Raw genomic sequence first — 15,940 nt, 5'->3', positions numbered from 1 at the left:
ATTTCTTCCCAAGATCTCATCTAAATCTCCCCTCTTGCAGTGTAAAACCATTCCCCCTGGTCCCATGGCTCCCCTCCCTGCTCCAGAGTCCCTCCCCAGCTTTCCTGGAGCCCCTTTAGGGACTGGAAGGGGCTTGAAGGTCTCCCTGGAGCCTTCTCTCCACCAACTCTCAGCCTGTCCTCACAGCAGAGGGGCTCCAGCTCTCTAAAGCTGATCTGATCCAAGAAAGCCAACACAGTGAAAACTGCTCTTCTACCTACTGTGCAAAATTAAACAAGAGGAATCAATTTCAACAGCAGCCAGCAGATCAGTGATGAGACAGGACACAGAAGGAGAAAGCATCGAGCGTCTCAAACACGTTTCCATCACACAGAAGCTGCTAGCTGGGGAAATGCCTTCAGAGGGGGTGTATTCACTGGAAGCTCTCTGGAGCTGGCTCTCTGGTGTGCATACCTGGCCTGGTGAGCTCCCAGTTCACAAGCAGAGGGTCTCCCACATGGGACATGCCTCGGAGAGGAGCGCTCGGGGTACATCCAGCGGCTCACAGCCCTGCCTCAGGAACCAGCACACCTGAGTGGTTTGCCAGGTCACCTTGAATAAACCCATCTAAGAGCTAAGCAAGAATTATATCCACCTCACAAGCTGATATAATAGAAGCCCAACACCAGAAAGAGCCTGTTAGAAGCTTCAGAAGAGAATTAAAATCTAATAAGGAAAAAATGCTTAAAAAATGAGCAGCTTGAACTGTAGGCTACGACTTTCTGGTGACCTCTCTTGTACGCCAGATTCAGCCTTTCAGTTCTGTTCAACTGCTGTGTCCTTGGACATCAGAGCAGGTTCGTTAACGCGCTCCGTGACCCCCCCCCACACTCCCAAGCACAGCTATCGACAAGCCTGAAACTGCTGGTTTGCTCAGCAAACAAGACCTTTTGATAGGTGCCAGGGTGAGGAATGGTTACAAACCCCCCGTTCCCTCCACCCACGCCAGCACTCCCAGCAAATTTTAAACAAGAAGGTCTCTGGGCATGGACTTAACTATATCAGAGCAACAAAAAGAGCTGAAAAGGAGTGAAATTGAAGGAGAACGTGATCACTTAGAAAATGCAATAGGCAAAAGGTATATTAAGAAAAAGTGTTAACACTAGCAGGACCTAAATCCATATCGAGCCATATAAACAAAAAGCACTTTGCTAAGGCTTTTAAGACTTCAAAGGTAGCTCTGAATAAGCCTCAGGAGTTAGAAGCATCGGGCAGCCACACGTATAAGCTGACAGCGTCTCTGGAAATGTAAAAATATGCTGAAATCCTGTTAGGACTGTATCCTTACCTACAGCAGGACCACTTGTTTTAAACGAAAGCTGGCATCAGTCATGCGAAACACGCCTTGGTTCAGTTCTTACAGAAGGTAGCAGGTGACGAAATATTCCAAATACTCCATTTTAAGGAGGAGAAAGATTTTTCGGCGTGGCCCCTGCTTCCAAGGAGATGTCGTTAGCCACAGAGAGACTGCACAACACATACCCACTCACATTCAGCACTTCACCCTGTTAGATGCATCCACGGCAAGCCCTCTCCATCCCTACTCCAGCACAACACGACCTTCTAAGGAACAAAACCCACCACTTTGTCACTCACTGCTGACAGTCACCTCCAGCACGTACACGGTGGCTCAGCACACAGGCAAGGGCCCATATTCACTGCATACCTCTGCCAGGCGAGATAAAGAGCTCCATCCCTGCACAGAGGGATTTCTTTGTCGCATGTAAACTCCCAGCACACCACCACTTCTCACTTCCAAATGTCAAGCTCAGCCGTTCTAGGAGGACACCTCGCAGTAAGATGGCCAAAGGAAGTGTTTGTGCAGATTACACTGACCTACGGGGACAGGTTGCTTAAAAGGGAACTCAGTTCTGCAATAGAAAGGGTATTGAGGAATAGCTATTTTGATGTAAGAAGGAACTGAAGCTTGTTCCAACCTGACCCAGCTTCACTCTAAATTAATGATGCTCACAGCAATCTTCAGAATTGAGAGGTATCCTTTTCCCCTCTGACACAAGGCAAAGCTGGACAGATGATGTAATCCATTTGAAGGCCACAGAGGGTATTTATCAGCCAGCTTCGGGGTTTGCCTATAAATGGGACATTTCCTAAATGACTCCATCTGAGGAACACTTCAATTCACAAAGGTGGTGTCCATAAAAACCAGTGTTTAGATACACAACAGTGGCGTAACAGCAATAAAGAGCCACCCCAGAACGCAGTGAGCTGTAAAAACACCCACACCCAATCCAACACAAACCTCCAGCAGCTTTCACCGGGACTGCAGCTAACAGATTCGCACTCTCGCATCCCAACAGCGAGGATGGAGCAGGCAGAAAGCTGCAGGAGCTCTGCCAGCTTCAGTCATTTGCTTCACTGTAAATTTATCTGCTGGAACCTTTAACTGCACCTTCTCTGCAGCCTCTCCTGTCCCTCCAGATGGGCCAGGGAGCTCCAGGGAAAGGCAGAGCTGTAACTGCTGTGCAGTGGGGACTAGCTCAGATCACTCAGCTGTAACACTTTCCTACCTCCATCCCAGCTTCAGCAGCCAAAAGGAATGAAGTGCCTGATTTCCTCAGCTGCCTCCCATCACTAAGACTTGCCTTCAGTCTTGGGTTAGCTCTGGGTATTAACTATCTCGCTGCAGAGCCAAGCTTTGAGTAGCTTTTACCACAGCACAAACATTAGGTTTTTATGTTGCACGCCTGTATTTTGCAGCAATGAGAGCACACCACAAAAAGAACCAAAGCACCCCAATATCCCTGATGTCTTGCACAAATATAACAGTAGTGCATCTGGGATAAAATGAGCTTTTTCTCAGGAGAAAGCATTCATCTGTGTGAGCCAAAGAACAGGCTCCCCACAAGAATTAACAGGCATGAGGAAGAGCCCCGCAGTGACAAACCATCCTGACCCCGTGGAGTTCAGTGGAGCTCTTCCATACCTGCAGCCTCCTGGCTCTTTCGGGTTAGTTTGAACTGAAAACAAAACTGGAGAAACACCTAAACCTGAAAGCTTCCTCCAGGGAGCAATTCAGTGTCAAGCACCAGGTGAGGACACGCAGGCACAACCACAGACCAGAGCAACTGCGCTTGAACCCAAAATACCTCAGTTTGGAAGGCAAGGAAAGCCGTAGCTGACGGGCGCTTCGCAGCGCTCAGAGCAGCTCTGCTGCCCTCCTCTCTGCTGGCATCAGGAATCTCACCCAGCAGCTGATCCCGGTCGAAACCAGCCTGGTGCAGAAACAGCTGGTTTTAATCCAATTCAGTTCCTCAATTTGTTTGTCACATGGCCCACAAACAGTTGTTTGAGTGTAAGGGAAGGGAGTGAACACACAGGACCCCTTCTTCAGCAGCGAGAGCAGTTTTAGGTGTTGACACAGCTGCGACCCAGAAGAGGGGTCTCACACTGGAGAGCACAGTTTGCTGCCAGAGAAGGGGTAAGACTGGGTTAGGAAGGCATCAAGTCAGGCTTCCCAGCACCACAAGCAGGCTTGAAAAATCCGACGTGAATCATCAGATCCTGCCCACTCCTCTATTCCTTTTTCCACAGCAAACACGAAGGTGCCATCCTTATCTTTCCATGCTGTTTGAACCAGTTAGATCACCAAGCCACGAGTACCTATGACAGATACTCCCAGAGCATCTAATGTTGTGACAAAACAGGACTTGTTTACTCATATTTACGAGATCTCTGCTACAAAACTATTATTAAACTCCTCCGACTTAGGAGCAAAACTCTTGAAAGGCCAACAGATCCCAATGCGCCAGGATTTGCCAGCCCCAGGTTTTGGAAGGAGCAGGACCTTGCTGTTCACAACCCAATGACCCAGGAATTCCAGTTCAACCAGTTCCACCCCTTCTGTCCCTCATTTCTCCCATTTTCTTGGAACAACAGACAACAACAAAACCCTACCCCAATCTACACCGGAATAAACAATTCATTGTATACCGATGCAATGGAAAGCCACCTGCTCCCCGCACAATTAAAAGCATTTCCAAATTCCAGCTCTCCCTCAGCCAGCGCAGACAGATGGACACAACAGGCACAGAAAACCCGCTCCACTTCCAGCAAAGCCTTTGTACTCCAGCGGCCGGAGACACAAAGCCTAATGGCAGAGCCTGCCTCCACAAGAAGTGTTTTGTTAAGGGATCACAACATAAATCAGCAATCCTCCAGCCACAAAAACAGCTCAAACTCACACTAGGCCAATTAAACTCACAATCCGCTAACACACACATGGCACTTTCTCTGACTTCTGGGGAGCGTGTCTCTCAACTGGCATCACAGGTCCTGCCATCCAGCTGACACATCACCTGCCCCAGATATCCCCGGATAGCAACAGTAAATGTGACTAAATTTAAAATGCATTGGCTCCGTCCTCACCACAGACAACTAGAGATTTTCACTTTTTCTGCACACCCTCCTCCCATTCAATACCGTGTTACAGGAAGGAAGTAACCCCTTTGCAGAGGAAGCAATAGCCCTGAGAGCAGGCAATAAAATGCTGAAGTGGGAGCTGATCTGCTTTTCTCACTCGGGCAGGACCTGCCCTCAACAGCGCAATCCCTCAGGTCTGCAGGCATTTGGGCTAGACCTGGGTTCCCAGCAGGAGCCGGGCTGCACTCTGCAAACAGAGCTCCTGGCCACCAGAGACTGCTGATTATTCAACCAGATACTTGCCGCTGCCTTTGCCAAGACGCAAAATCAGTGCGAGAGGCTGTTCCTGCAGTGCTTTGCAACGCACGCCAAGCACCAGAGACTGAAATCTCTTGCCTTTCTCCCCGTACTTGTGGTCCCCATGTGTCGTTTAGCAAACCTGGCCATCCGCAGAACGCCTCCATGGGAAATACCGGGCGCTATTGGCAGGGCTGGATGCTGGTGCGGTTAATCATTTCCCCAGCAGACCTGAAGCAGATCTGCCAGTACAGCAACAACCGGCACACAGGCAGAGCTCTCACTCACCCAGCACTGCCCTCCATGGCATCCTCCCTCTCCGCACCCCGAGCACAAGGGGAAGAATTTGTGAGCACGATGCTGCGCGGCTCACATACCTAAGCACCAGTTCTCCCAGTTCAAACATACTGGGAGCTCTATCCACAGAACCCACCCTATCAGCACCACGCAGGAAATGTTTCTCATAACTTTCGGCTTTCAACTCAGACTTCTTTGAAGAAAAATGCTAATAGCCTTTAAAAAAAAAAGTTCACCAATCCAAAAACCAAAGACTCTTATGAATCTTATGAATCACACGACATTATCATTTCTCCTGCCCGTCAAAACAGAAACGTCTCACCTTGCAAAACAATCGCTGTGGTTGCCCAGACTCACAAAAATCTATCCCATCTGTTAAAAAGCTGAGCCCGCTGAATGAAACTATTTGACAGGCACTCGGCGAAAAGACAGCAAACATTTCACCCCACAATGGCTACTTCAAACCCAGTCAAACAGCAATTGCAAGGCAGCTCAGCTCAGTTAGCATCAGCCGTCAGAAACACAAGTTCCTAGTAAGTAATCCTTTTTTGAAGGCAGCCTGTGGGGACTCTGAATTTAAGACTCGAGCCTGCAACTGCGACAAAGTGCCATAAACACAGGTATAGAAGATCTCACGTCCCAACTACTACAGACAGAAAGCAAGGACCAAAGTGTTTCTGCCTTGGATACTGTAAGGGAAAAGGCAAATAATCCAGGACCTCCACTTTACCTGCAAACTTCCTATGTAACTGGCAAAGCTTCTCTGATCTCAACTTCAAGGGACACCTACAATAATGCCGGAGCTAATCACCACGGAGGGTGACAGTAACGTCGCCGATGGAGCCGAGCCGCATGCTGTCATGTGCCACCCCAGCCCCTCGTGCACCACATTCTCAGCTGCTTTACCGGCTGTTTTTGAACGGCGGTTTAACCCCAATCATGATTCATCTTGGGGACACGGGCAAAAGTCACCCTGCTGCCGGTGAAGCCCGCAGAGGGTAAGTTAAACACAATGATTTTTAACCAGCATCTCCCTGACAGACTCTTGGCAATAGACACCTTCTCCTTCTGTTTAATGCAGATACAAACCCATTCCCAACAGATTCCTATTTCACCCGCCGTCGTTGTCACAAGCAAGTCACATGCCACAGCAGAACCAGAATTCTGGAGGAGAAAGCTTTATTTATTTTTAAAGCATTCTTGCTCGAAAGGGGTGCAAGGATGGAGAGAATGGACAAGTGGTGCAGGCAAACGACAGCACGAGCCATCACACTTTCCCGAGAGCAACCACTAACACCAGTTTCACACCAGGCTTTGTTGAAGCTCTAAGTTCAAGAATGCACCTCATTTTTATAGGACACGAGAGCGAGACGACATGCAGCTTTAAATACACAAAGAAACGCTATCCACCGCATTATCTTGATCATGCAAATCAAAACTCTTGCTACTGGCATTAAGAAGGAAGGCTCGAATTGCTTCCTGCAGCAAAGTCACCTTGGAAATACCTAAGAATTGGAGCTTTCGGTAAGACAGGATTAAACCGCAGTTGTGAAGAGCATCCCGAGAACTTACGAGCCAACAGATAATGTTAAACCCCGAGGGAACGGTTTGTGGGAGAGCCGCAGGAGGACTCACCGCCATCCACCCGTATATGATTGGGTTCTTCTATCTTAACTGATAATCTAAAGGTAGTAAACTAAACACCTCACACCAACATAAGGAATCCTACTCTGCATTTACTTAGCAAGGCTGCCACACAGCACAGTAAAAACAAACCTAAAGAAATGCTCATACCGACTATTAAAAAAAAAAAAGAGTTGTTTCAGTATTCATTACATGCACCACAAATGCAGAATATCCTTCAACATCAGTCCCCTATAAAAATGACTCTGATCAGCGGCAGACATTAATAAATCGGCCATAATATTCACGTAAAACCCACGATGAACTGAGAGTGAACTCCACCCTCTCGTTAGAGATTTCACTGCTATAGAAACTATGATTAAACACACAGGGCCATGAATCAGCTATCTGAAACGAAGGTACGCCTCGGCGATCACGGAAGCGCCCAGCACTAGCGGGCACACCGACATTTCGGCCACTGAAGACACTTTTGCCCAGCATCCCAAAACCACAGCATCGTCCAGACGAGCAGCTTTAAGAGTTTTCCCAGTTCCCATGAACATTTAATCTGTCTTACCTTTTGGGTTGTTTGCTTTAGGGGCTTTTTCTTGGGGGGGGTGGGGGGGGGTGTTAGGTGTTTTCTTATTTTTTTGGCAGTGCTTAAAGCTGCACGCACTCATTACAGGAACAGAGAGAAGAGTTTCCAAATCCATTTTGACACAACTGGATAAAGCACCTAAAACCAAGCCCCAGGTGCCTCCGGACCAGCTGCAGCTCTCTGCACTGCATTTCCAATCAAGCCCACAGAAAAGCCGGGGGAAGATGGCAGGGCTTACCAGCAGTTCCCCAGTCCAGAGTCTGAACAAAGTGGATTTAAAAGAGGTTTAATTTTCCCGGAGACTAATGCTCTCAAATCAGAATAAATCCTCCAAAAGAAGAGATTATCCATAAATTTACTAGTTATAAATGTTAATATAGCCAGTGTTTATGCAAAGACTGCTGCTCTCTCCATGCATGAGCATCACCTATACAATTTCATATTAAAGAAGAGTATTTTTCCTAGTTTCTCCCCCCACCTCCCTTTCCACACTGAAATGTCACACAGCAGCTTTATAAATACCACTTTCCAAGAGCGGCAGTAATTTACTGAAGAATCACGGCAAACTTGTTCTTATTACACTAGGAAAGCTCTGAAAAATCCTCCCCTGCAAAGGGACTTAACACAGAAAACATGGGGAGAAAAGTCCAGCACGAAACCTGGAAAAACATTCAAATTAAAAAAAAAAAATAATGCAGAGCTAAAACTTCAAATTACACGTTCACAAAATGTAGGACGTGGTGCAAATTAAGACACAAGTACTTGAACACTGCTGATTCAACCCGAGCACAGCAGCAATACCCATCTGCATTGCCGGACTTGCCCAACATACTCAGACAAATGCTTCCTCCTGTTATTCACATTCTGTTTACTAAAGGCCCCATCTACACACCGTACAACACGTAGTACGATGGGACCTAGACCAGTATAACCTGGCGGCTAATTATGGCCCTTAAGGCTGAAATGCATTAACACGTCCCTCGAGCTATGAACACGAGCGTGACTACGCCCTGGCTGAGCACATGTAATCTTAGAGAGGACAGGCAAGAGGATGAGACAGGTACAGGGAAAAAGTGACTTGCCTGACATCAAACAGCGCGGCAGGAACGCAGCTGGGAGCTAAATTAAGCCTTCTGTCCACCCAAGCATCCTTATTTTCCCTGTGCTCAGCCTACTTGATAGGTAGACAGAACCCAGTCATTAGGATCCAGATTGAAGGCTTCGTTTTGAAACTAAAAGCAGATGAGAAATAGTACTGATTAATGTAATCACTAGTGTCAGATTGGTTTTGGAGATCCAGCAGTCTCGCAGTGCTCCTTCGTTCTGCTTTCCAAAGCCTGATGCGTTCACCCAGGTTTCAGCATGCCACTGCACGCACTGCAACGTCTTCTAGACACCGCACAAAGCCTGCTTAATAAATTAATCTTGAAAACTCCCTGATTTCTTTCCACCAGATGCATTCTGTGTAAGCCCACCAGCACCCCCCAGAGATGCTGGATACTTTCTTAACGCTCCCCAGTAACAGCATCGCTGGGTGAAGTACAGAAGAAGCCAGGCTGAACTCAGGCATCGGCAACCAAGCAGCCCAGGCACAAGTGAAGTTTTCCAGTCCAGGCACTTCCCCCTGCAAACTCTATTTATTCAGCAAAAACAAAAAAAATCCAATATTTATGAGACAAGTGAAACAGAACAATAACAACAGCAAAAACCACTGCTTGTAATGTTAGGTGTCAGGTTGAGTTAGCAGGTACGAATTTTCCTCAAGTTTCCCCGCTCTGCCAACGCTGGCCCTCTATTAACTGTCTTCACTTTGTGCTGAACAGGTAAGAGAAGAGCCAGATGGCCTAAAGCCACAGCTAATTCCAAAACTGCTGTAAAATAGCACAAGCCAAGAGAGCCTGACAGCACTCATTTGACAATTCCACCCAAAGGTTGATGTTACTCTAAAAAGGCGCAGCTGAGCCAAGAGACATCATGTTTAAACATGCCCACAACCTCAGTTTTTTCTGTCGATAATTGTGGGAGTCTGTGTTAAAAATTGATTTGGAAGTACAAGATGAAAAATTCTACGACCTTGCTCACCTCTGGCCCTGATCCACAGCCAGGAAGAACAGGAGACAGATCAACTTCGGAGCAGGATGTAAGCACTAATTTAACTCTCAGCACAAGGTAAATGAAGCTTCAGTGACCCTACAGGGGACAAGCCACTTCTCACCTGCTGCTAATCAAAAAAAAGTACGTGAAAAAGCCTTTGCGTCTCAATATTTCTTCTCTTTTGGCATCACACAAACACCCTTTACAGGGGAACAAACCCAAATGGACTTAACAGCCCTTTTCCTACTTCTGCCATTACACCTGGTTTGCAACAGATAGACTAGACTTAATATCCCCAACAACAAAAGACCAACCTTGCTAGCACAAATCAGACAGCCTATCACTTATTTCAGTAATTATTATCCTCCTCCTTCTAGGTCCCAGCGGATAAAGATAACCTGGGCAGCACAAGGTCACACCACACAGGAGCACAGATCAGCAACTGAAATTCTGCGGGTCCATCCAGATTTCCACTGTCAATATTGCAGCAAAGCAGCTTTTAAAAAAAAAAAAAAAAAAAAAAAAAAAGGCATTCCCAGAGAACCTGAGGCAGCCTGTTCAACCAGCAAAGACCAGTCCAAACCCTCTTGACCCCATTTCTATCCCTGCGCAAAGCCACCGAACTGTCTTCCGCACTAGGACACGAAGGCTTGCTGGTAATAGCTGTACCTGCAAACCCACCTCCTGCGGATCTTGGCAGCACACCAAACCTGCAGAAACTTTTAGAGAGCTCTGGAGAGGAGAGTAATCAATAACATACCACCACCGGTGCTTTTATGCATCTGCAGGGGAGCTCTTGCCAAGGCAGAAATAATATTGATAGGAATCATGCTTCCAGCAGGCGCTGCTAGAACAGCCGATTACTCCAGCGAATTTAGTCGGTGACAGAAACATCACTGATTTGACTTTAAGTAGGAGAGAAGAATTAGACCAGGGAACACAACCTTCACAAAGGCATGCGAGTACAGCTAATGCCAAAGTCCCCTTAAAATTGGCTCAGGCAGTTACATGCTTTGTTCAAAGCTCAAATTCTCCGGAGGCGACGACCTTTGGCGTTTCCCCTGTCCATAAGCACCTCTGGAAACTTCACCTCTGTAAGCAGAAGGCTCTGTGAACCCACTGAGACACGGCTTGTGATCCTAAACCTCCTACCTGATGGCCACATCTAGCAATAGCCTCCTTTTTTGCTAAGACACCCTCCGCACCATGGTGTTTGTAACACCAAGCGCCCTGAGCCTTGAAACGCTGTGCAGACACCAAACAAGACAGTGCCTCTTAGACTTTGCTCCAAGTTTACAAATTAAAGCTTCTCAGTAGGACTCGGGCCAAGTTTTTCTTGCTTGCACCCTTAAAAGCTAACTATCTTTAGGAGAGAAAGGCTGGCACATTCAGAGAGATTCAGCCCTGCTGCAGGCAAGCGGAAGGCAAGGAAGGAAGCTTGTAAGGGGCGGCCTCTGGTTTAAAATCAATAGTGGGGATTAATCTTGATGGATTTTAGACAACTAAGTCTATGGCAACACAGCTCTAATCAAGGGGTTCACTTTTGCGGGTTGCTTAACTAAAGGAAAACCTGGCTGCCAGAATCTCAATTGTCTGCAAAGAGGTTTGTACTTTTGGAGCCAGCAAAGTGAAAAGGTTCAAACCCTCTAGTTTAAGTGCCTTTAGACTTTACCAAAGTCCAAGGATCTTTACCAAATCTGTTTCAAAAGGCACCGCAGCTGGAGCAGACTAGGAGCTGAGTGCAGGAGCTAGAGAAGTGCCAGACTTGCACAAACCGACCTCATCAGTATGCACCTTATTTTGCCCCATGACATTCAGCAGACATGGTTAATTAGTTCGTGATAATGCATTGCCCATCATGACTTCTGAACTTAGCTGTGCAGCTGGTAGGTAAGCAATTCTGAACCGTGTTTTGTAATCAGCATGCCAAAAGCACAAACACAAAAGAATAAAGTTAACAATCTGTTTACCCATTCCCCCCTCCTCCAATTGCTGCTGCTAGCCAACCGCTTGGGGAAAAAAATAGATATATTTCCAGTTTTCAGCAGACAGAAATCATTTGGACTGCTCTCAATTTTCGTATCTTTGCCACCGGTGCTTCATGTTATTTCACACAATTCATTCAGTATCGAGATGAAGCCTGTTCCTTTGACTAATAGCATTAAAAGCCTCTCTCTGGAGATAATTAGTCCTCCCTCCCCCATCCCTTCCCCAGTGCAACGTGGAAAGAGCGTACAGTCATCAGTAAACAAAGAAATTCAAATAGTGTGACAACCAGGCTGTAGCTGGGGACGAAAGCTGCCTCTCACCTCCGCATCTCGGCACAGCTGATAATCAAAAACAAGTCAACACCACAAGCAATAGAACCAGCAACACGAGAACAGTATCTATAGATTAAGGGCTTCGGCACTTAGACATCAGGAAAACACAATTCCCCATCTGCGAGGAGCATAAATAACGACGCATAATTAGTCATCGCTAGAGGTTTTTCACAGTCACCTTCCACCCTGAAAGACTGACCCGAGTCGTTCAAAACCAGCAGATAAGAGCCAGAATCAGGAAATCTGCAGTCTACGGGTGATCCCAAGCCATGAGGAAGCCACACCAACCTCCCCACTCCTCAGTGTCTTGGGAGATACAGGAAGTCCTTAAGGCAGAGAAAAATTAAGTAAGGACAGTCACCGTTTGGAAATCACCTTGAGATTCACAGAATTCTGTACGTCTATACACCGATTCCGCACCTGGAATCTGCCCCCTGGGATTTGGGGGAACAGTTTGGAAGGAGTTAAAACCCCCCAGCCAAAGGTCTGACTGCTGGCTGGTGCATTCGCTGTCTGACTAATGCGTGACCCCACTGCGCAGAAAAGAACTGGAAATAGTTATCACCGCAGCATTGACAAGTCAGCAAGAGCTACTAATTAAACGATAAAAATAGATCTCTGAAAGGGCTTTTTTTTCCCCTCGACACAAAGCCAAGGCCTGACGCTGCCGCAGTCACACATCCATTAGTTTTCCACGGGCTCCAAACCCGCCAGGAAAACAAAAAAACCCCCACATGGCAGAAAATCCCAACTAAACAAAATTAGGGAACTGATTCTGAACGACATGGAGTATTTCTCCCACTCCCACCTTTAATGGGAGCAAGAACGAGATGACATCTTTGCCCCCAACAGCCCTACCAGCTTCCTTGTACTCCCAAAGTTCTGGTTTTGCCTGAAAAATCAGCATGTTTTGAGGTGACCCAGATGATCCCAAGGATATCTGTGACTTGTCTTGTGCATGGCATCACTTAGACCAGTGACAAAAAACCAGTATCGGTGCAACTTCCAGCATCGCGTGGGTTTTGCTTTAAGCCCCCCCCCCCCCCGCTCCCTGCCAGACACAGGTTTTGTACAGTTCGTAACTGAATATTCATCAGCAACTAATAGACCCGCAGGAACTGCAGTCTCAGCGATTTTTAATACATATAATGCCCCACCACATGCCAAACACAATGAAATTTGATCAAAATAGAAGCCATTTGTTTAAATACAAGTGATTTGGCTCTCAAAACTGTCATCAAATTAAACTGGAAATCAAATTAACCAGTGACTGAATGAAGTAGAAGGCTGTATAATCACAGATTACTGATCCAGCAGCACGAAAACAAGGATGCAATCACATTCCCCTTGTTTCTGACAGTGCCCCATACTCCCAAAATGATTCCCCCCTCCCCATCCTCCAGGGCTCGAGGATGCTCTGTGCCTCAGATACAGCTCATCCAGCCATTTCTTGGTAGTCCAGAAAGGAAACATTCCTTACAAAAAAACACCCTTTGAGATATTATCCGCTAACAAAGCAAGCCCTGTGAAAGTACAAGCTGACACACTTGAAACCACACTAATTTAGGACAGAGCAGTGCAGTCATTTCCAGCACTGATGGGAAGAACAAGTTTAAACCTACTCTGAACGGGAAAAGGGGTTTTTACCATCACCTTCACCAAGGTATTAACTTCAATTGGCATAACTGTGCGCCAACACGGCTCCCTCTAAGTGACCTCCTTTTGGCTCTATTTCCCCCCTTTTTACACTCTCACTTGAGAAGCAATTTAAAGTTACAATTTTAGATCTTGTCTACTCTTAAAAGTAATCCGGATTAATTTAAACGGTACGTTTGAAGAGCAACCGGCACTTATACTGAAATCATAGCAGACGAATTTAATTATACTCCTGTGCACCTTCTATAACACCTGCACATCAGGCTAATTCAGCTGAATCCATCCTTTACCCACCAAGAACGGCCCACAGAAAACTTCATCATTCCCCCTCCACCGCGAGCAAACCCAGCTCTGCCCAGGACTTGCTGATATTCATATTTTCCCAAGGCAAGCTTCAAGTTTAAAACTCACTCCTATATAACTCAAGGCTTCTTTATCTATTAGAGGAGCAATGACAAGCATCCCCGGTTCTCTTTCCAGGCTTGCAGAAGCAACGTTTAAACACCTTAACATTTGAGAACAGCTTTTTACTTCGTTTCAGCCTCCATTAAGCACCTTCTCGCATCACTCACTTTTTTCCCCCCCCCCAGCACCTTCAGCCCCAGAGAGGGGCACCAAGCCCTCACCTACCTTCACCTGGACAAACACAACCCAATGCAAAGGCAAAGAGGTAAATAATTCATCTGCACGCAAACAGAAGGAAAGAACAATTAAAGGAGAAAGCACAGCGGGGACGTTTCAAATTTCAGCCAACATTCAGCCAGAACAGATCAAACAAAGAAATACCAAAGGGGCTGACTCGGAAAGAACTTGAAAGAAAGGTGAAAGCGCTCCCACAGAAAGCGCCAGGACGGCAACACTGGCGGAAAACCGGGTTTGACTTTTAGTCACAGCCCTTCAGAGGGGAGCAGCGCAGAGAAACTGCCGCTGCTTGGGTTTTAAAGCGACTTTATAGCAAGAGTTTGAACGGCGAGCCGGCTCCCGGAGGGATTTCCCCGCCGAGGAAGCCCCCGGCCCGGCGGCACAGCCCCAGCCTCCGGGGGTCCCGGTGAGGAGAGCACGGCCTTCGGCCCCCGTCCTCCCCCCCGCCTCCCCTCAGGGACCCTCCACGGGCTCGCCCCTCACAGGCCTCTCCCACCCCTCACAGGCCCCTCTCACCTCCCGCCGCCCCTCATCCTCACACCGCCCCCCGCCCGGAGCGCTGCCACCGGGCAGAGGGGTCGGACCGGGCCCGGCCCGGCCACCCCCCAGCAGGGCCGGCCGCCCGCCCTCACCTGCCGCCCGCCTCCGCCGCCGGCTCCCTCCGCCGCTCCCGGGCCGGCCCCGCCGGAAGCCTCCGTGGGAAGGGGGGCGGGGAGCATGCCGGGAGTTGTAGTCCGTCCCGCGGGGGGGGCCGCGCCCCTGGTGATAGGCCACGCCCCCGGTGCAGGCCACGCCTCCCGCGACAGACCACGCCCCCTCGGCGCAGAATGGACTGGGGGGGCCGGGGGGGGTTTGGGGTGAGGGTTTGGGTTTGGGGGTGAGGGGAGCTGTGGGGGTGCTGGTGGGGGGGGCTGAGGCTTTGGGGTCGGGGGGCAACAGGGGTTGTGGGGGTCTGTGGGGGGGTTAGAGTGAGGCTTTGGGGTCACAGGCTGACAGGGGTTGTGGGGGGTACTGGGGGGGGTTGGGGGGAGGCTTTGGGTTTGGGGTGGGGGGGGCTGTGGGAATTTGGGGTGAGGGATGCTGGGGTGTCTTGGGGGGGTTCAGGTGCGACTTAGGGGTCCAGGGTGACAGGGGTCATTGGGGTTTGGGGTGGGGGGTGCCAGGGTGCCAGGGGGGTTGGGGTGAGGCTTTGGGTTTGGGGGTGAGGGGACTGTGGGGGTGAGGCTTTGGGGTCAAGGGGTGAGGGGGGGGTCGTGGGCGTTTGGGGTGGGGGATGATGGGGTGCTGGGGGGGATCTGGGGTGAGGGAGGACATGGGAATTTGGAGCGGGGGTGCGGGGGGGTTAGGTTTTGGGGTCAAGGGACGAGGGGGTGATGGGGGTTTGGGGTAGGGGGCGCCGAGGGGGGCTGGGGCGGGGGTGATGGAGTGCTGAGAGGGATGGGGTGAAGCTTTGGGACTGTGGGTGAGGGGGGGCTGGGGGGTTTGGGGCAGGGGGTGATGGGGGGTTTGGGGTGAGGCTTTGGGGTCAGGGGGTGATGGGGTGCCCTGGGGGGAACATTTGGGGACAGGAAGGATTTGGGGACAGGAGGATTTGGGGTCTGTATCCAGGTGCTGGGGGACTTGGGGCTGGGGGGATCTGGGGACCAAGAGGGTGCTGGGGTTATTGGGGGGGGGACTGGGGTCATCTGGGGCATTGGTGTATTGTGGGGTGGGGGTCTTGGGCCATGTAGTGCTGCAGATGGAGGGATTTGGGGTGACAGGGGGGTTAGGGGTCAGTGGGACAGCAGGGTACTGTGGGGGGGAAGGGACACTGGGGGGGCAGTTGGGACACAGGGAGCTGCCGGGTGGGGACTTGGCATCAATTCGGGCATCGCACGGGGGGACTGGGGGCTGGAGGAAGCTGGGGCCGGGGTGTCGATGAGGTGCTGGGGGGGTATTGGGGGACAGTGGGGGGAGTGGGGCAAGGTGTGGGGTGAGCCGGGGACGATGGGGG

The 15,940-nt window shown here is 49.3% G+C and overlaps 1 protein-coding gene across 6 annotated transcripts in view; it reads right to left on the bottom strand.

Moving 5' to 3' along the window:
- Nucleotides 1-14,645, bottom strand: part of PHACTR4 (phosphatase and actin regulator 4) — a 68,898-nt gene extending 54,253 nt beyond the window's left edge. For 2 of the 6 annotated variants that reach the window (XM_063355588.1, XM_063355587.1), the window contains exons 1-2: nt 14,580-14,619; nt 13,936-13,988 (exon numbers count right to left, since the gene is read on the bottom strand). The gene's annotated coding sequence lies outside the window, so the exon portion shown is untranslated. Of the gene's footprint in view, nt 1-13,935; nt 13,989-14,463; nt 14,535-14,579 lie in introns of those variants that run through there. The other 4 variants (XM_063355585.1, XM_063355584.1, XM_063355589.1 and 1 more) reach the window with 4 other exon arrangements.
- Nucleotides 14,646-15,940: the final 1,295 nt, after the last annotated feature.

This window comes from Chroicocephalus ridibundus, chromosome 19 (assembly GCF_963924245.1).
Source record: "Chroicocephalus ridibundus chromosome 19, bChrRid1.1, whole genome shotgun sequence".
Classification (NCBI taxonomy): domain Eukaryota; kingdom Metazoa; phylum Chordata; class Aves; order Charadriiformes; family Laridae; genus Chroicocephalus; species Chroicocephalus ridibundus.
Note: the sequence above shows the minus strand (reverse complement) of the source record. Positions and strands in the feature narration are given on the sequence as shown.